This window comes from Mytilus californianus, unplaced genomic scaffold (assembly GCF_021869535.1).
Source record: "Mytilus californianus isolate M0D057914Y unplaced genomic scaffold, xbMytCali1.0.p SCAF_11, whole genome shotgun sequence".
NCBI lineage: Eukaryota > Metazoa > Mollusca > Bivalvia > Mytilida > Mytilidae > Mytilus > Mytilus californianus.
This window is the reverse complement of record NW_026262593.1, coordinates 36,198,844-36,221,323: the sequence shown is the minus strand read 5'-3', so window position 1 is coordinate 36,221,323 and position 22,480 is coordinate 36,198,844.

Sequence of the window (22,480 nt, the reverse complement as noted above, 5' to 3'; positions counted from 1 at the left end):
GTTTTGGCTTTTAACTAGCTTTCAGTAACTGCAAGTACTCTCAAATCATACTTTCGTGTTAATTTGACCTGTTGACACAATTTGTAATGCATTTCAGTAATTCAATGTTTACTTATTTTGTGTTGTATTTTAACTCAACTATGTTTAATATGTACCACCTTTGATAAGTATTTAGTATGAAGTTAAATTTTCACTTCTGTACTCAGTAACTTGGATGGAGAGTTGTCTCATTGGCACTCATACCACATCTTCCTATATCTATATCGTACTCTGAACAACAAATTTATTAATTTTGTAAAAAAATGTGTACTTCCGTACTCCTAACAACAAAATTATCGTATTTAGATTTACCTGTGTACGTTGTTTTATTTAACACCATTTTGTCCCAGCTAAGAGTTGCCTTATTGACACTCTCCTTACATTTTTTTTATCACTACCTGTAACGTCTATGTTATATAGGCACCTACGTTTTTATATTGTATTTATATGCCATAGATCAAACTTATTCGTTCAGTGTATGTATACTTGTTTTTGTTTAAATGTCTATTGGTCAAGTTAAGCCATTTCAATTGATATTTTATAGTGTGTCTTTTTATGTTGCAATGTAACACTACTGTCTCAGGTTAGGGTGAAGGTTTGTGCCTGTTAAAACGTTTAAACCCGCTGCATTTTTAATCACCTGTCCTAAGTCAGGAGCCTGTTGTTCAGTGGTTGTCGTTTGTTGGCGTGGTTCAAAAGTGTTTCTCGTTTCTCGTTTTTTGTATAGATTAGGCCGTTGGTTTACCTGTTTGAACTGTTTTACACTAGTCATTTTGGGGCCCTTTATAACTTGCTGTTCAGTGTGAGCCAAAGCTCCGTGTTGAATGCTGTCCTTTGACCTATAACTGTTAACTTTTTATATATTTTGACTTGGATGGAGAGTTGTCTCATTGGCACTCATACCACGTCTTCTTATTTATATCCACTACAGATTCTGTTAATTTGTTCCATTCTCTAACTTGTCTGAGTTTGAGGTTGCCTCTGGTCCTACTGTCACCTGATATGTAGTACCTGGCTTGATCAATGGCAATCAACTTGTGTTGGGTCTTATAACACAGCACAAGACTCTGTTTCCATCTTCTGTGCTGGAGTGATTCCAACTGAAGTTGGTCCAGCAATTTAGTTACACATACTGGAGAGTTATCCTGGTAGCAGCTATAGACAAAGAGAGCTGCTTTGTCTCTGTACTTGCTCAATATCTCGTATGATGGTGATTTGGTGCGGGTTCCATACTTTCATGGGTAGGTCTTACTAGAGTGGGGTATATTGATCTTCTTGTTTGTTGTTTTCCTATATTTGAATAAATCCGATGAGTCAACCCTTTGTCAACTGGTTTTTACAGTTATTTCTTACATAATAGAAAAGAAAGGATATAGGGTATCCATCCAGGAAACAAAATCAGTACATGCATAGCAAAAACACAAAATTTTAAAGCAAAAGAACAGCGCTTTGAATGATTATGTTGCGGTTTGACACCACTGTTCCAGGTTAGGGGTGGGTTGGGCATTTGTAAACATGGTTACCCCCGCCAAGTTAGCTGTGTGCCTGTACCAAAATCACGAGCCTGAATTTCATTGGTTGTCGTTTGTTGCTTTGAATTGCATCTGCTTTTCGTTTTAATATATATGTTTTGTACATAAATAATGACATGCCATTGGGTTTTGTCTTTTGAATTTTATTACATTTGTCATGTCGGATCCTTTATTAACATGATTAACTTGCAATGCAGTATGAGTATTTCTCATTTCTAAATGCCGTAGGGTGACGTATATATGCTAACATTAATGTAATTTTGTCTGTGGTGGATAGTTACCTCATTGTTAATCATATCATATCTTCTTATTTTTATGTTATAAGTGACTGGCTAATTTTCAATTTGCAAAACATTTACTAAAACTATGGTTTTGAACATTTGCCAGCACTATTCACATGCATTGATCAAAGTTCAATTATATACCATTTGTTGTCAGAACATTATAAAACAAACATGTACATATGGATCTGAAGCTGGGATTATTGTTTTCTCAGATGTTAGCAAACGGAGTTCGTTCCTATTCATTGCCTTAAGGTCTCCTAAATTTGTGTATTTCATTTGCAATTTAAGGGATTTTATGTTGATTGCATATTTTTGAAAGTCTTTGTAAAATTATCCACAATTATTATTTTTTTTGAAAATATAAAGTTTGAAATATTGCAGAGACATGTATCCATTGAAGAAACCCGATTGTTGACCTTATTTAGCTTTGGTGTTTGGTGTTTGGACAGTGTTTGGTTGCTGTCCTATTTATGATACCCAACATCTCCTTTAATTTACACAAATAAATCTAGCAACGCTTTAAATATTTTATTTATGACGTCAATAAACAATATAGGTTCGCGAACATTTTACGTCGTCCGCTCCAAATTAAAAAATGATGGTTTTTTACCCTAAACATTTCATTTGGAACAGTTATAGGTCCTTATAGGAGTTGCAGTATATAAAGAATAACCATACATTGTCTCGAAATATACATTTTATTTGTACTCGGCTCAAAACAGGATAGAAATGATCGGCAAATTTAAGCCTCGCTTTCTACCTGTTTCTAAGCCTTATATTCAAATAAAATTTTATATTTCGAGACAATATATGGTTATTCACATCGACCCACCCCTCCGCAGACCCGGGATGAATGCAACAATAAAATTAATCAAACATAAGTCATTTCAAATTGAAGAAACATGTTTCACATTTTTTTTATACTTTTAAATTAAATCAGTTAATAGATACTTATCTTTAAATTTTGTTAATTACAGACAGAACCATACGCGATCCTTCCTATATCTGTTTTTATGAAGGTAACATTTGTCAATGGCTCCGCAAAATCCCGACAGTGTGTTTCTTGATATAGCGTAACTTCAATAAATCACTACGCGTGAATTTATACATAACACAATCGCTAATGCTTCGGCTATTTATAGATAAGCGTAATATTAGTGATCACCCTTTTCCATTCTCAATTTTACTCATTCATCGTATTGTTTTAACACTTACTATGAAATTTTATTAAGCTAGAAAGTGTGTCAAAAACGAACACAACATACTCGTCTTTTTAGGAGATAAAAAAGTCAAATACTAGAAATAACACACAAAAACGACACTAATTCAAACTAACTACGGGAAATTCTATTCTTATCGCGGGGTAACCATAAAATTTAAAAAAATTTAGATAATTTTTATGTTCACCGACACTAAAAAGCATTTATGAGTCTCAATTGTCTGACAGCAATCGACCTATTCGTGATTTCGACCATACAGGTTTTGTTTATAACAATTTTTTCTGTCTTAGACGACTGCATTATTTCACGGAAGCTACAATAGTTATTGCTTAAATCTACCGTCATTTGGTCTCAGATGGATAGTTGTCTCATTGCCAATCATTCAACATCTTCTTATTTAATTTGTATATGCAATGTCTTAAGAACCTACAAAATTTAATTTTTTTAGCTCACTTGTCCAAAAGGGCCAAGTGAGCCTTTCTCGTCACTCGGCGTCCGTCGTTTGTCATCGTCCAAGGTCGCCCGTCGTCGTCGTCCGTGAACTTTTACAAAAAAAAATTTCTTCTCTGAAACCACTGGCCAAATATAACCAAACTTTGCCATAACCATCATTTGGGTATCTAGCTTTTAAAATGTGTCCGATGAACCCGCCTGCCAATGGCTGACATGGCTAAAAGTAGAACATAGAGGTAAAATGCAAGTTTTGTCTATTATCTTGAAAACCGATATCAATAGAGAAAACCAGACAGGGGCAAAAATGTTCAGAATGTTGAGATCTACCTATTGTCGATCTACACTAAATCTGGCAGACGACTTCTTATTTGAGTTATTGATCTTTAATTACGATTTTTACCACTTTTTTTTACTTTTTTGCCTAATATCTCAAAAACTATAATAGATAGATAGAAACTTAAATAAGCAAACAGTACAACCAAGACAAGATCTACAAATAAGTCAACATGGACGAAATCGTCCGACAACTTCTTATTGGAGTCACTGCTCCTTATTGACTAATTTTACCCATTTTTAGTGTTTTTGTCTATTATCTTGAAAACTATCATAGAAAGTTATACACTTTAAATAGCAAAAATGATTGTCCATATACTTAGATTTTTTACCTTTTTTTTTTTGGTGGAGAGGGGGGTGGGCAAAACACTAAGAGGATAAAGAGAACCTGTCAACAGAAAAACAAAATAGAGATTTTTGTCATGAATTCTAATGTTGTCCACAATGTAGGAGTGTGTCCATTGACAGGCTCTTAAGTTTTAATTACCGTATAGCGGGTTATTTTCGCTGGGTGTAAATGTTCGCTTATTTTCGCGGATTGAACGAAATCGGCAAAATAAATTCCGCCAATTTAAAAGTGTACATGCAATGGTATTGTATAAAAGTTTTGAATCGTCAAAATAATAACCGCCAAAATATTTTGTATACCTTATTCAATGAAAATCGCGAAATTTTACACCCGCGAAAATAACCTAGTATAATAGTCCCAGATGGGAGGTTCTTCGGATCATTTCTGTATTCTTTATTTACTTTTTTATGTCATTTTTCTCTATTCTTTATACTTTTTGCCCATTTTTCTCTATTCTTTATATTTTAGTACCTCATTATTCTCTATTCTTTGTTTTGTTGTCCATTTTTCTCTATTCTTTATATTTTACCCATTATTCTTTATTCTGTAAACCCCCATCCACACCCTCTCAAATGTGTATCATCATGAAGTTTCCCACACATCCTTATTTCGAATGGGATCGATAATTAGAGAAATCATAAATTGGTGACATTTTATTCTGTGGGACTTATATAAAAATAAAATATTAAACCTTGCCGTGGGAATACAGTCTTTATTTTTTAAAAGATCCCCTTCAACTTGTTCCAATCGGTATGAAGTTTTGTACTCATATGGCAAATTTCGGACGAGACAGATCATAAACCCAATCTGAAATTCAATGGGGAACATTTTTTAGAGGTAAACTTTAGAAGGTTAAATTTTATAGCTTAAATCAGACTTTCTCAAAATAAATGTCAGTGACTCAATATATCATGTATATTCTCTTTTCCTTTTAACGTGGTATTCGGGACCTCCTTTTCTTACTGTTTTAGGCTCGGGAGGGGGAGGGGTTACTTCAATACTTAATTGATAGGGGTGCCGCTGGGGTTCTGTTACCCCACCCTTTTCATATACTAGTAATTTAGATTTTAAAAATGTTTACCTTTTCATATATTGCGTAGGTAAAAATGTAACATTTTCCCATATTGTTTGGGTTTCATGTGGTGTGTAATGTAAGAGTGAAATACCAAAGCGCCAAAAGAGAAAAATTGGTTGATAAAAACAGCCGGGACCACAAAGAAAGATGACAGACGAAGAAGTTATGGGAACTTTATTGACCTTATTATATATGTCTGATAGTGACTTTATCATATATGTCTGATAGTTTTCCCGACCTATTCACATATTTTCAAGCTTGAAAAGGTGACCTATTCCAGCGGCACGTCTTATCACCTTGTATATAGGAAGCAAGGAAAGTGCTGCCAGAAAGTGAGGCTTGAATGACAGACGTGTGAAAAAGAAGAGAGAAGATTTAGAGCACTATTTTTTCTAGTTTCAGCACTTTGTTTAGTGAACACTTGCACAATTTTTATTTATAGTCCGCTTTGTACATATAATAACCCAAATAGACAGTTTCCCGACCAACACCAACTTCCAGTCAACTTTTATCTACCCGGCTAGGCATTTGTCGTCCTGCCATTGACCGCCATCTTTAAAAACTTCTGAAAACTTTCATCGTATACATCGACATTTATTTAATTTTTCCTGAATACATTTGCATTTATATTTGTGTCGTCATACCTTTGAACCAGAGCCGTTGTCCTAATTTAATACCTCGCACAAATACAGTCTCAATATATTTATATAAAATCATCCTATTAGAGGGGGGCTGTGTACCCAGAGTGATTGTCATCTTTAAAGTGGAATTATTCATCCTAAAGTTTGGAATTATATATATAAACTTGAACTTACCATTTACAACTGGCGAATTTCTTTAGATAATCTCTCCACATATTGACATATAACTAGAACTTGTTAATCATAATTGGTCAGTCGTGGGCTTTCCACGCTATACCTCAATCCATCTTCGTACAACTCAAAGTCACATATGTCAACATCAAAACTAGAGAGATTTTTAGAGACTGAAACTCCTAATTTACATGGGATCAAGCAATATACTCCGATACTACTAGCAGATAGCAAGGGATACCAATTATATAACCAAAGAAATTATAACACCGTTGAAAAAGAAATCCAGTGGTGGGGTGATTCTGGTTATACTACAGCAGATGGTCTTCAATATATCAAACGAAACATCAATAGAGCAATAAGACAATTTGGTAACATTTGGATTTACATCTGGCTTGGTACTTGCGATTTAACCGTCAAAGAGAGAGATCACAAAATTAATATACGGTCAACATCAGATTCTTCCATTAGCCACCTCCATGAAAAATTTCAAGAAATTGGTCACTTCTTATCAGGCTTCCCAGAAGTTAGGTATACTATTCTGAAAATTCCACATTATTCAATTGAATTTTACAATAAATCAAAAGGTCATCAAAATTATACGGAATATAAAGACAACGATAACATACTTTGGAACCAAATTGACACCATAAATCAAGAAATTGACAGTATAAACACTGGTATAGGGAGCCATTCTCCATTCTTTTCACTGGACCTATATCGAAATCCAAAATACAAGAAAGGCAAACACAGAGATAGTTGTCAAAGGCACATATACAATTTCAACTTTTACACTGACAGTATTTATCCTAACACTCTCTTATCAAAAGTTTGGCTGAAACGAACAACAAATCAAATTACACGAGACTGTTGGTACTGAAATCTCTACAAGAAAAATATCTTCGGAGTAAGTGTGGGCTTTCCACGCTAAACTCCTTTTAACAACCTATTATTGCGAACCAAATGAAAGTTTTCCACAGAGTCGTCTGCTCTTGACCAGGGTATTTATAAACTTTTGTCTATTCTCTTGTCCTATTGAATAAATACAATAGCTATTGTTCTCTGTGTAGTTTTTTTCACTGGGATCTTTAAATTTCTTCGAGGAGAAATCTATCACTCATTGATTAATTTACCTGACCAAACAATTATCTTCTTTTTTGGGGGAAATAGTTGTATAAACTCGCATAAACTGCATGCAATATTGTATTTAATCAATGTCAATAATATATTTTCGATCTGTTCAATATAAACACTGATTTAATTATAAAAAGTTTATTTCTGACAAAATTTTTAGTATAGTTCCAATGAATTTATATGTTTTTGTTGTTGTTTAGTTATAGAATACATTTATCAAGACCTTAATTTGAACATAATAATTTTCAAGTTTTTATTTGTCATACACAGAAAAAAAAGCAAATTTTAATAGGGAAAATATAAAAAATTTGTTCAGAAATCAACTTTTAATTTTTGAATCAGTGTTTATATTGAAACTATTAAAAATGAATAATTGATATTGAATAAATACAACACCACATGCAGTTTTTTTAGTCCTTCTGTAGTATTTGTACATGTATTTTCACTATTGACAGTTCAATTTTTTGTTCAGGTAAATTAATCAGTGAGTGATAGATTTCTCTTGGAAGAAATTTAAAGTTCCCATCAAATAAACTACACAAAGAGCAACAGCTATTGTATTTATTAGATGGGACAAAAGAACTTACAAAAGTTTAAATCGACAGGTAACTTGCAGGTGAATCTGAGGAAAAGAATGTTTTGGTTCGCAATAACTAGTCATCAAAACAACAATTCATCATTTTTTGGTCAGTCGTGGGCTTTCCACGCTAAACCATTCTCACTGAAAAATCATTTCATAAAGATAAACAAATAGGATGGCAACGGGTGGTTCTCCAGTCCATGGTACCGTCCTCTACTTCAACTCTACGGAGAAGCAATAGATCAAAGTCAAACATATTTCTGATCCAAAAGTCTAAAAACTATGAACTAAATAAACAAAAGGCCATAGACAAAAAGAGAAGTGATTGTAACTCACCACACATACAATATGAAATGAAACCAAAAAACAATTTCTGCTTAAGTTTTAGTACTGCAGCATATGAATTGGTTAAAGAATTCCTACATGAATATTTTGATAAACTACAGCGTCAAGACGAGTATGCAATTGCTATCGAAAACGGCTTAGACAAATCCACAGCCATAGTTGAGACAAGATTTAGGATACACAACAAAAAGAGAGATGGTTCAATTGGCAATCAACACAAGTATACAGTAAACTGCTATAATACAACATCTAGAATCCTTGTCAATGGAGTCAAAACAGACAAATTTGCAGAAAATGTAGTACGAATCATACTAGAACTAATTACTAGTAATGAATCAGAACTTGACTCTGTTAATAATGACATTCAAAAATCACTACAACCAATTGAAGTAAATCAATGGAGTAACATCTCATCTAATAAAGATAATACAAATGTAACTGGACCTAGAATAACGCAAAACAGTATAGAGTATACCAAATCTCTCAAGCTGATGTCCAGCAAAATGTCATCATTTACTTCTGTCCTATATGCAACGAAAGAGCAGGCGAACGTACTGTTGGTTGTGAACAATGCGATGAATGGATACATTTCAACTGTGCTGGATTAAAAGACAGTGACATTGATAAGATAAGAGACAATCCATGTGTCTGTCGCTTATGTATTGAAAACAACCTATATAGTACTGAAATGGTCCATAACAACACTTCTGTAAACAACACAGTCAAGGAAGTGCTACATTTAGATGAACAAGAACCAGCAATTGATTTCCCAAAAGACAAAGACCAATCACCAGAAGATGAGATGAAAAGAATCCAACAAAATATACAGATTGTTGAAACAAACAGTAGCATAGTAGTAACAGAAGAATCGCAATCAAACGACCAAAATATGCTTATAACCTCAAACTCTGTACAGGTAGTTGCGCAAAATAAAACCGCAATAGAACCAGAACAAATACCAATTGTAAAGGAGAAAAAGACCAACAATCAAAGTAGTTCAAACCAGAATAAAGGCCAACAAAGAAAATCTAAAGATGTTGAAGAATTCAAAAAATACATATATGAGCTGGAAAACAGACTTAAAGACCGAGACCAGACAATAAACCTTCTGGAACGAAAAATGGCACTATTAGAAGGTAACATACTAATAGCAAATCAACAGATAAGAAATAATGAACAGACTTATCACATGGTTAATCAACAACCAAACAGTCAACCAAATAATAGTGGATACCAATCTCAATGTCAATATCAGCATCTCTCCAACAAATTTCGGGCGTTAGAACAGCAAATGTCTCAGCATATGTGTATCACTACTGCCTTGACAACACAAATTGCAATGCAACTGCAACAGTCTCTTTCATCAAGGAACCAAGTACCACCAGTAAGTATCAATATGGTACCACAACCAGCTCCATACATACAAGGACAATCACAAATATATCATCAACATCCGATGTATAATCATGCTACTCAACCAGCTATGCAGGCAGGACTATTCAATCAATTTCATGTTCCGCAAGCTACTAACTTTGCATTCCATCCTAGTCAAGGATTTTCCAACTTGAATCCAGCCCTCCATAATCAGTACATACATCAAAGTACTCATGTTCATCCAAGTAGAAATCACGTAAGACCAACACAAGCTTCATTTCAAACCCAAAGCAGACATGCAAATGGGCACATTCCACCACCGCCAAGCTACCATCAAGCCAATCTACAAAGGTCATCTCAATGTCAGCAAATTAGAAACAACAACCAAACAAGGACGACTCAACATATCAATACAAACGTTAACACATCTAGCAATATATTGGACAAACAACAAGAGAATACTCCACATGCATTGTATACTGACGATTCAACAAATGTCATACATGTAGCTCAAGACCCAACAAGTACATGCTCTGATGGACAAAACAAAATAGTGCGTAAAAAAAAATGAAAGAACTCAACACGTACCAATTAGACAGTCAACAACAGAGATCAAGCAATCAGAATTAAAGTCAGTGATAACTGAGAACTTTCAAATGTCAACTTCAACAGTACAATCAGAAGTAGCACCTGTGCTGAGTGAATCTATTAAGGAATCAACTCAAATAGTTCATCTTGAGGAAAACTCAAACAAGCAAATGACAGGAAACAATCAAGATGCAAATGGTGAAGGAAGAAAAACTCTTTTTTAGAAATTCCGAGCCTCAAGAACAAACCACCAGACATCCTCAGAATGGGCATGACAACAGAAACACTCAACAGTCACGGCAGAGATTAAATATAATTACCTGCAACACAGAAGGGTTAAAGGAAAACTCAGCCTATCTTTCAGATCTAAGTAAAGAACTAGATATTATTTGTTTACAAGAACATTGGTTATGGTCTTTTGAACTTCAAAAACTGGATGAAAAATTTACAGACTATAAGGTATTTGGACGGAGTCACGATTGTAATGAACCAATAACTAACTTCCAAATACCAAGAGGAAGAGCAGGCGTAGCTATTGCCTGGCCTCAAAAATCCGACAACGTTATTTCAAAATTAGACGACGGGAATGAAAGAATTAAAGCAATAGAGATCATGTCAATACCTAAACCAACCTGCCTTCTTATGCCTACATGCCAACAAATGCAGCACATTCTATGGATGAATATAAGGAATGCCTTGACATCATATTTAACATCAAGAGCAAATATGATCAATCACACAATATCATCTTATGTGGTGATCTAAATGGGTCAATAATACCAACAAGAAACAACAAGCATGATATTAGCCTCAAACGATTTACTTCTAGTAATGGAATTTAGCCAACACAAGATATCCAATCCAAACCTACATACTTTCATACAGATGGAAAAGCTACTTCTCAAATTGATTATATTCTGTCTAAAAACGACATCTTACTATCAACCAATATATACAGTCAAGATCCAGTAAACACCTCAACCCATGTACCAGTAAAAGCATGTTCAAATCTGTATCTGGAAATAAAGAAGGACAGTAAATCTAAAACAAATACAGTAGCATATAAATTAATATGGGAAGAAATGGATAAAGACATATACATAAATGAGATTGATAAACATCTTCAATACCTTCCATCCGATGAAACTACTGCTGATGATAAGCTAAAATGTGTCATGGGAATTCTGCACAAAGCTACCAAACTAGCAGTACCTTCAAGAATTATCAAACTAAATGGACCCAAAAGAAAAGCTTCCCCCGATGTTAAAAGACTGATTGGAATTAGCAAAAACAAACATAGACTCTGGAATGATGCAGGAAGACCACGAGATGACCATCCTCTCTTTAAGAAAAAAGGAAGCCAAAAGAAATCTCAGAAAACAACAGAGAAAAGAAACTGCAATAGAAAAAGAACAATTCATTCAAAAACTTGAAGAAAATCCAAATGACCAAATATTCCACCAACTTATCCGAAGAAATAGATCAGAAACTTCAAAATCGGACACTGATTTTCTAAAAATGAGAGGAAGAAGCTTTATCCAAAAAGAACAATGCGAATTACTAGCAAAATACTTTGAAGACTTGGCCCAACCAAAAGACAACGTTAATTTCAACAACGAAAAACTTCTGAACTGTAAGAAAAGATGTTAAATCATAAAAGAAATCGCAAAGGCTTCAACCAACTAAGAAGTTACCATAACAAAGGAAGACATCCGGAAAGCTATAAACCAACTCAAAGCTAACAAAGCAGCAGATGAATATGACTTAGCCGCAGAACATTTGAAACACTCTGGGAAAAGCTTGCTAGAAATACTACAAGAAACATTCAATTAAATTCTATTAGAGGAAAAAGTACCATCAATGTTTAAAACCGGAACAGTATCACCGATTCTCAAGAAAGGAAAAGCATTCTATGAAGTCGAAAATTATCGTGGCATAACACTGCAGTTACATCAGTTGCTGGAAAAGTATTCGAATATATCATTTTGGATAAAGCCAACTTAATGAAATCTGGTCAATCTCCGTTACAATTTTGTTTTACACAAGGATTATCACCAAACATGGCAGCCCTAATGCTTTCGGAGGCATGCTCGGAGATCTCAGGAAAGCAAACCATTTTTTTCACAACACTCGACAGTCAGAAGGCATTTGACGTTGTTAGTCACGAAATACTGATGCACAGGCTATATCATTACGGGCTAAATCTGAATTTGTGGAACATTATTGAGGAGCCATATAGCGGTGTAACATCAACAGTAAAATGGAAAGGAGAAACAAGTACAAGCTTTGATATACACCAGGGCGTGCGTCAAGGAGGTGTCCTATCTACTTACCTATATAAGGCCTACATAAATGAACTGCTTCTAGATCTGCAAAAAACCAAATCTAGGTACTCATTTAGGCAACAGTTATGTGAGATGTCCTACTTGTGCAGATGACATTGTACTTTTATCCCTCAATAGAGAAGAAATGCAAGAAATGCTGAACATTGTCGATAACTACTCAAAAGATCATCGATTTAACATCCATCCGCAAAAGAGTAATGTAATAATAAAGACTGGAAAAAAAAACATAAAGATTCTGAAGATAGCGATGCTTTTAAAATGGGGAACAATGATAAAGATGAAACCAGAATAAATGTAGAAGATCGCATCAGTTTAGCAAGAAGAACGTTGTGTTCTCTCGTAAAGACCGGTGTACATGACTCAAATGGTTTAAACCCTAAATCATCATATAGGGTCTATCAAGCATACGTCCTACCAAGGTTGCTATACGGGCTTGAAACTCTGCATGTGAGCTCTAAAGAAATGACGCTTCTATCAAGCTTCCACCTCGATATTTTGAGAAAACTACAGTCACCTTCCTAAAAGGACAGCATGTGCATCAGTATACCTACTTCTGGGAGCTCTTCCGCTTAATGCTGAAATTCATAAAAGACAACTTAGCCTAGCTCTTATTTGGTATTCTCAATAGCAACAATGAAACTATTAGATCACTAGCTATGCGTCAATGTATGTCCAGCAGATCAACAAGCTTCTTTTCCAAAACAGCAGAAATTTTAGAGATGTACAACCTACCTTTCTTTCTTGAATTATTTGAAAAGAAGTATACAAAAATAGAATGGAAAAAACTGACAAAATCAGCAATAAACAAACATTGGACTAACAAACAACGCTTAGAATGTGACGAAAAATCAACTCTACAAAATTTAGCAATTTCAAACTTAGGAATATGTGTCACAAATCCTGTTTGGGCTACAGTTTCCTCATCAGTATCGGACATCAGAAAAGCAATTACAAAAAGCCGCATGTTAACGGGAACCTATCTATTACAAGCTCATAGATACAGATTTAACCAGGTCGAAGTAGACCCGATTTGTCCAAATTGTAGAACTTAAACGGCAGACATATGTCATGTGTTAACAACTTGTCCACTGTATATGAACAACAGGATAGCATTATATACTCCAATCAAAAACTTTATGTTGAGTATTATATCTGAAACAAAATGGACAACACACTTCAGTAACCGTGATGCAATATGTACACTTATAGTAGACTGTCAGAACTTTGCAAATCTGGGCATTATACCGAACAACCCAGAAACACTTGGAAAGATTGAAAACATGTCCAGAATATACTGTTATGAAATTCACAAAAAGAGATTATCCACCGAGATATAACGCTTACCTGGGTCTCAAATCTCCCCATTAAGACACCAATGACAATATTTACCACCATGTGTCTATGTGATATATATTATCAATAGTAAAATAGTAGCCGTTTAAAATTTTAGTGTGAACTATATGCTTAACTATCCGCAGCATTAATACCTGCTTGCTTATCTCTAATATACAACATATAAAAGCCTGAATGTGCGTATAGCTAGACTTTTTTTAAAATCTGAGTAGAACTATCTTTTATAACGCAAAAAAAAACGGGTCTCACTTCTTCTTCTCTAGGTAAATTCCTCCGCAACGGAGCACCCGTGTCACACGGTAAAAAAAAAAAAAAAGAAAGCCCTTATTTTCAATTAATATTGTTTAAAGACATGGAACGGACTAGATTAGTATATATACAATCCTTAAAAAAAATAGTGTTGTCCTCAATTCACGTAGTAATGTAAAATCTATTATAAAAATATTTACACCTACTATTTTATGTACATTAAGGATAAAATATTGTAAGTTAAGATATCTTAAAAGCACAGGTCTAAAAGGAGTGAAATAGATTTAATAGTAAAAACAAAAGGACATACTTGAGTTAATTTATTTCTTGAAAAAAAAAAAAAAAAAAAAAAATAAAATAAAATGATAAATAAAAATATAGATTACTATTTAATGGTCTGGGATTTATCTATACTATGTACACCACTAAAATTAATAATACTTATTATTTTGCTGTACAGAATTTACATCAGTATTATTATATTATACCAGTTGTTCTACAGTTCAATATCCAAGTGGATTAAAGGAATCATAGAACTTTTATAAAATCTAAAATATTGAATTTTCCTTTTTGTGTTACTTTTTCCATTTTATTTTCCTCTAAGTTTCCGTTTAAGATATTTATCTGATAATTAACTAACATTATTTATTTTTAATTTCTAGTTATTTAGTCTTTGCACCCCGGGGTCTTTTGCCTCAAACTGCCTTGCTACATCTATCCTTTTGTGTAATAATGTTCTTCCACAATGGAGGTCATAGCACAGTTTTCTGCTTATTCTTTCTATCTCTGTTGAAGTTTCTTCGTTGAGAATTAGAATATTTTCCCGTACTTTGCTTGAGTCAATAATTACTTGCATTAGTAATTCTTTGTTTCCAGTGAAGTGTTCTTGCCACTTATTCTGGCCTATATTGCACATTATAGCTTGTTTAAGTGCAGGAAACACTTTTTGACGTTGTTCGTTTAATGCTGGGCATCTTAGTAGGAAATGTATTAAGTCTTCCTGTTCTATTTGACACATCAGGCATTTTTGCTCATCACTATTTCCATTAAACCTTTGAATATGTTCTTGTAATAGGTATGTTCCTGTCAGAAACCTAGCTTTAATGTTCGCTTTTTTGACCTCGTATGTTACTGGAGGTAAGGTTCTCCATACGGGATGGGCTTCATGTATCTTAAGTATTTGGATGTTACAATGTTTCAGTGTGGATTTTTCTTCCATTTCATTTTGTAAAAGGTTTGACCACTTATCAGCAATGCTCCTGTTAGTATCTTTTTTCCAACGGATTTTTGAGGGTAGATGTTCCTTGAATTCTGCTATTGATGGTAGATTGTAGAAATTCAGGATTTCTTGTGCTCTTGAAAAGAAGCTGTCAGAGTTCCCTGCATTTACGGTCATCTGTCGTTCCATTACATTTTTCAGCTTTGTGTTTTCTGATGCTAGTATGGAATACAAGAGACTCAACTGTCTTTTGTGCAACTCTGCCTCAATCGGAACGGCTCCTAACAGCATATAAACTGCTGCACTAGATGTCCTAATTGGCAATGATTGGAAGCATCTGAGAGTTTTGAGGTGGAAATGCTTTAAATCTGACATTTGGGTGGCATTCAGTGATAGAACTTCTAATCCGTATAGCAGTCTTGGGAGCAGATAGGCTTGATATATTTTGTATGCTGTTATAGGGTTTAGCCCTTCTTGTCCATTTAGTCCAACAGGAATTAAAGTATATAGTGTCCTCCTGGCTACACTGATATGTTCTTGTATATTCAGTTTTGTTTCATTCTTACTTGCTCTGGTGATGCCAAGATGGGTTGTCTGTTGGTCTTCTTTTATTGGTTTTTCTCCCAGAGTTATAGGATGTTGTTGTTTGCTTGTTTTTATCCTCTCTGTTTTGATAAGTGTACTCTTTTCTGGATGAATATTGTAGCGATGCTGACAGGAAAATTTGTAGACAATATTTAACATTGCTTGTATTTCTGTTTCATCTGTGGTCATTAATACAATATCATCAGCGCATAACGGACTTCCACAATATTCAAGACCTTTATATTTAATCCTAACCCTCTTCTTTCTAGCTCTTCAGGTAGTTCATTTATATATAACTTGTATAAATGGGTTGATAAAACTTTCCCTTGCCTTACTCCTTAGTTTATTGAAAATTGCTTGCTTAGATGACTGTTCCATTTAATTTTTGATGACATATTGCTATATAAATCTTGAACCACTCTCCAGATGTCTGGTGGCAATTCAGTAAAGAGTTTTTCCATAAGAATCATGTGGTGGACCACGTCAAAAGCTTTCTGACTGTCAAGTGTAGCTAGGAACATGTTCAGGTTTTGTTGCTTTGCATGGACTATGCCCTCTGAAACTATTAATGCTGTCATAATCGGAGATAGTCTTTGTGTAAATCCGAATTGTAGCTCTGATTGGTTGCTATTTAGATCTATCATTTTGTCTAGTAAGGTATATTCAAATACTTTCCCTAGGGCCGATGTAACAGTTATTCCCCTATAATTTGTTGGTAGGGTGGAGTCCTTTCCTTTTTTATGTACAGGTGTCAGAATTCCTGTTTTGAACACTTTAGGTATTTCTCCTGTCTGCATAATGTTGTTAAATAGAGACACTATATTTGGGCTTATGCTTCTACCTGCATATATGAAATGTTCTGCTGTGAGTGAGTATTCGTCTGCTGTTTTTCCAGAGTTGAGCTTGTCTACTGCTTTTATTATTTCCTCCTCACTAAATATTGTGATGTTACATGTATCTATTTGATGTTCAATAATGTTGTTCATTAACTCTAGTCTGTACTTGTTCTCCTCTACGTCATCCTCGTCATAATGCTCCTCATTTGATGGAACTGCTAGCTTTTTATAGTAGTCTGCAAATATACGTGACTGTTCTTCTGGATTCATGACTTCTTCTTCATTCTTATTCTTAATTACTTTGGAGTTTGCATCTTTGGGTTCATGCTTGTTTCTTCTGATCAGTCTATGAAAAGCTTTTGAATCAGGTTTATCCATCAGCTTGTTATAAAAGTTTTGTTTATCAATATGGTCTTCTTTTCTTATCTGTTTCCTCAGTTCTCTTTTACGTTTTTTTCATTTCTTGATATTCTGTATTTTCTTCATCCTTTGGTCGATCTTTTTGCTTCCATGCTTTTTTGTTCTTTTCTATACATTCCTTTACTTTTGGCGAGGCTTTCCACTTTGGTCCTTTCAGGGCAACTATTTTCTTAACAACACTCAGTTCAGTAGCTTCCTGTAAAATGTCTATGATATTAATTGCTTGTTGTTCCACATCAGTTTCATTTGGTATTTCAGTCTTCTTTCTAACTTGATTTACTTTTTGTTGGTAATTTTCTATGTCTGTTTCTTCCCATTTCAGAATAGTTTTCTTTTTGCTTGTTGTGCTGATCATCTTTGTTTTCCCCTTAACGATCAGGTTGGTTTTTGCCTTTACTGGTACATGTGCTGAGCTGTTAATGGGATTTTGGTCCATAATCGTTTAATCCAAGAGATTACTGCCTCTGAAGTTCTCTAGGATGCGAAGTGGAATTTCCATTATGGTGATAAAAAGTAGGTTTGTGAGCATTTCTTACTGTATGCTTTATCTGATGTTGACTGCAGAAGTTCTTAAGCAGTTTGTCATGGTTATTATTTCTACTTTGCATGAGTGTTCCATTCAAATCCCCCACTATGAAGACATTGTGTGTTTGCTCATATTTATCAATCATTGATGAAATTTTATCCAGATGTTCTCTGTACTCTTTGTCTGATCCTGTTGCCATTGTTGGCATATAGCTATTAATTCGGATTACTTTAACTGGTTCAGATTGAATTTCTATGACTATTATTCTTTCTTCTTTTTCTAGCTTCCTGACCTTATGTGAGATTTTTTGAGGCCATATAGTTATTACTCCCCCTTTCCCCCTTCTTCTTTGTAGTTCCAAATCAATTAGATTATCATCAAAGCTTGATATATGATAGTCGCAGTCTGGCAAAAATTTTTTTAGTGCGACTGATTCATATCCGTGTAACCAATGTTCTTGCAAGCATAGAATTAAGTTTGTTTTTAAAAGTTCTTTCAGATATACCTTGTTACCTTTAATTCCCTCAATGTTCATTGAGACAATATCTAGCATTGCCTCAGTAGTATTTCGGTCTCCTGTCCTAGTTTTTGGATGTCTGGTGGTTCCTTTGGTTGGCCTATTTTACCTACAAAATGCTGTTTTGGCTTTTCTTCTTCTGTTGAATGTTGAAGAAGGTTCATTGAAGGATGGTAAACATGTTGATTATTTGGAACTGTTATTACAGTGTCAGGAGTTTCAGCAATTGTTGGTGTTTCTTTTAGGTTTTGTTCATCATTTAGCAGAGACTCTGAATTTGTAAGTTTATCAATTGCTTGTGTCAATTTAATTTCTGTTTCAGCATGCCTTAGCGGACTTGAGCTACCTTCTGAGTTGGACTTTTCTTTTCTTTGCCCATTGTCGCTGTGTCTTTCCACTGATATTTTGTTGTGGTAACAGAGATTACTATTCTGTTGATAAGGTGGTGGTGGAGCTCTCAGTAGTCCTTGTCTTAGTAGATCATCTTGATGCACTGAGCTATAGTGTTTTGTATCAATTTGACTGACTTGGTCTTGCCTTGAATGAAACTGGAGTTGACCGTTTAAATAAGATTGACCTTGCCCATTATCATAGGGATCATTTTGATGTCGACTTTTTCCAGAGTTGTACCCTCTGGTAACATTTTGCTGATGTTGTTCAGGGTTATTCCCTCTTTGATCATTTTGAAGAGGTTGATTTTGTCCGGAGTAATACCCTCTTTGGTCTTTTTGTTGTTGCAGATGTGGTCCAGAGTTAAATCTTCTCGGATGATTTTGGTGAATTTGACTTTGCCCTGAGTTATATGTATACCCTCTTGGATCATTTTGCTGATGTTGACTTTGCCAAGAGTTCAAACATCCTGGGTCATTTTGATGTTGTTTTTGCTTTTGTCCAGAGATAAACCCTCTTGGATCAGCTTGATGTTGGGTTTGTCCATAGTTATACCCTCTTGGATCCATTTGATGTTGATTTTGTCCAGAGTTATACCTTCTTTGGTCATTTTGATGTAAAATTTGTCCAGAGATATACCCTCTTGGATCAGTTTGATGTTGAATTTGTCCAGAGTTATACCCTCTGGGATCAGTTTGGTGTTGAGTTTGTCCAAGGTTATACCCTCTCGAATCAGTTTGATGTTGAATTTGTCCAAAGTTATACCCTCGTGGATCTGTTTGATGTTGATTTTGTCCAGAGTCATACCATCTTGGATCATTTTGCTGATGTTGATTTTGCACAGAGTTATACCATCTTGGGTCATTTTGCTGTTGAGTTTGTCCAGAGTTATACCCTCTTGGATCATTTTGCTGATGTTGATTTTGCACAGAGTTATACCATCTTGGGTCATTTTGCTGTTGAGTTTGTCTAGAGTTATTCCCTCTTGGATAAGTTAGATGTTGAATTTGTCCAGAGTTATACCCTCTTGGATCCGTTTGATGCCGATTTTGTCCATAGTCATATCCTCTCTGATCATTTTGACGTTTCTGGCATTGTTCAGGGTTGTGCCATCTTGTATCATTTTGATGAAATTGACTTGGCCTCAATTCTTGATATATTCTAGATTGTTCCATGGCATGATGATGTTGTAACTGGTTGTAATTATCAGTATGTCTTTCTCCTCTATGTGAATAAGTGGGATCTTTTTGAGACTGTATCATCATCTGAGTTGTGATGGATGTGTTAAGACACATGAATTGTACCATCTGACTTTCTAGCTGCTTTAGTCTCATATCAATCATTCGCCCATGCATTTCTTGTCTTATCTGTTTTTCAAGCTCATCTCTCATTTGATCTATATTGCTTCTAATCAGATTACCTTGTTCTATATTTGGTTGCTTATTCATGCTATAAATGTTATCTGTTGGCTGTCCATTACTTTGCATTATCTCCATGTTTTTCTTTAGTAAATCTATTGTTTTGTCTTGATTCTTAATGCGCTGTTCTAATTCCAGTTTTCGGTTTTGCTGGTTTTTCGTGTTGGTTCTTTTAACCGTTTGTTTCTGGTTCTATTTTTCTATATTTCTATTGTTCTCATATGCATTTGAAATAGCACCTTCCAACGGCTGTTTTACTGAGGTTTGCTCCTCCACAGGGTGCAGAAATTGTCTATTCATTATGTCTGATTCTCCATCAGGATGGTTACTATCCATTTGAATATGATTCTGTTCAAGGCTTGCTGCTCTCTGTTTTGTTTCTCTATTGATATTATCCTCTTCCGTGTACAAGACACTCTGAGTTCTCTTATCCTTGTCTAGTTCTATTATTGGTAAATCCAGGTTGGTTGTTTGTCGAGCTTCATTATTTTCACTCTTGTCTTCTATTACTATAGCATTTATGGGTTGCTGGTGTAACTTTACATATTTGGATGGTGGTTGATTTATAGGAACTTGATGTTGATTGGAGTCTCTATCAGATTTTGTGATTGTGCTCCTAAAGAGAGCCTGGTCATTACACAGATCACAAATGTATGGTATGTCTGGATCAATCTTATGTATCTCCATTTCTGTAAGCTTTAGACAGGTGTAGTGGAACCATTCATCACATTCGTCACAGGCTATTGTGTTATCTTCCGATTCTTCTCTGCATATTGGGCATTTGTAGCTATTCTCATTCTGTTGTTGTTGTTGGTCTTCACCTTCGTCAAATTCATCATCTTGTTGTTTTGGGTTCTTGTCAATTCCTTTATTGCTTGGTGCTGCTTTGTCTTTATGGTTTATAGCCTCTATTTCTCCATTCTGGACATTACAAGCATTTGTTATAGTTAGTCTCATAGTTTCAGCCATACTTCTGTTGAGCTCATCTAATGCAGGTAGTGTTTGCTGAATGAACTCTTGTATTGGCTCTAGTATGTTTTCTGTAAATATATTGATTTCAGAGCCATTGACTAAGATGGAATTATTTGTCCTGTATGAGTTTATAGTGCATTTTGATTGCTTCCCATAGGTTCCATCAGGCTTTTTTTTGTATATCTTATAGATGTCTTCAACTTGCAGTCCCTTTTCTTCATGACTTTGGTGTAGTGTTGCATGGTATGCTTTATTAAAGGGGGTTGTAAATAGGTATGTCTTGAGTTTGGTTCTGAATACCTCGTATGCTGCTGTGCTGAGTTCTATATACAGATTTCCAGCTTTAAGATGCACTTCTAAGTGTTTTGACTTACATTTGTCTATCTTCTTGGAGAGAGCATGTTGTCTGTTAAGTTTATACCCTTTATTTTTTTCTTCTATTTTATGTTTATCTGGCGATGCCGGCCGTAATAAAGTTTTGGACCTTTCACCTTTACATATATGTATATATTCTTACAATCAAACGTTATTATCTAGTTTAAATGTGTATGCCCCCGCCGTAGCGGAGGGGGCATTAAAGACCAAACAGCCTATTGTTGATGCGCATCAACTAACGCAACTTGGTAGTGACATAAAAGCTCTATGACGTTGTTTCTAGCCATGAAAAAAAACGTCAAATTATAACGTCCTATTTCGCGTTTTTCACGGACTCCAACATGGTGTACGCTTAAAACTGCGTCTTCCAAGAAAAGTGGAAATAAGCGTCGTACTGATACCTAGTGGAAATTAAACACAAATGGACACAAAAGATACTACACTATCTGTAACCTCCGTTCTAATAAAAATAATAATAAAAATATAAATTTTGAACTTGGCTTTTTGCATTTGCGCCGATCTGCATTTCACTTTTTTTCTTTCACTTGCGCCGATTGTGTACAGGCAAATTATAGGTGAAAGTTATTTTTTTTATTTATCATATAAACCTCTTCCGTTAGCCACTTGTACATATGTTAAGAATTGTCAATTATAACATGTATATAACTGTTGTCCCCTGCTCACAAAGGGGAGGTGGGAGTAGAATGTCGAGCAGGATAAGTCAATTTAAAAGATATTTGTGCACTCTGTAAATACATCCACTAAAATCACGGAGTAAAATCTATTTACAGCATTTCAAAGCACCACAATAAAATCCATAAAAATGTACAATGAATTTTTATCTTGCCGAGAATTTATATGCCATACATCTGATATATTCCTTTCTTGTCATTTTATCTTTTCTATACTTGTTGTACTTGCCAATAACGAAGTCCATCTTTTCTTTCTCGTGCCAAAACGAAGTTCTCGAACAATATGACCAAAATTATCTCAAACATAAGGGAACACTATTTATATCCATATATTACCATGCAATATACATTCTAAGTTTACTACATGTACATGTATTTATTCGTATAGCAAATAAAGTATCGGGGCTAGTGATAAAAAAAATAAAATAGGCGCTAATGAAATTCAAAGAATCAAATCGGCGCAAA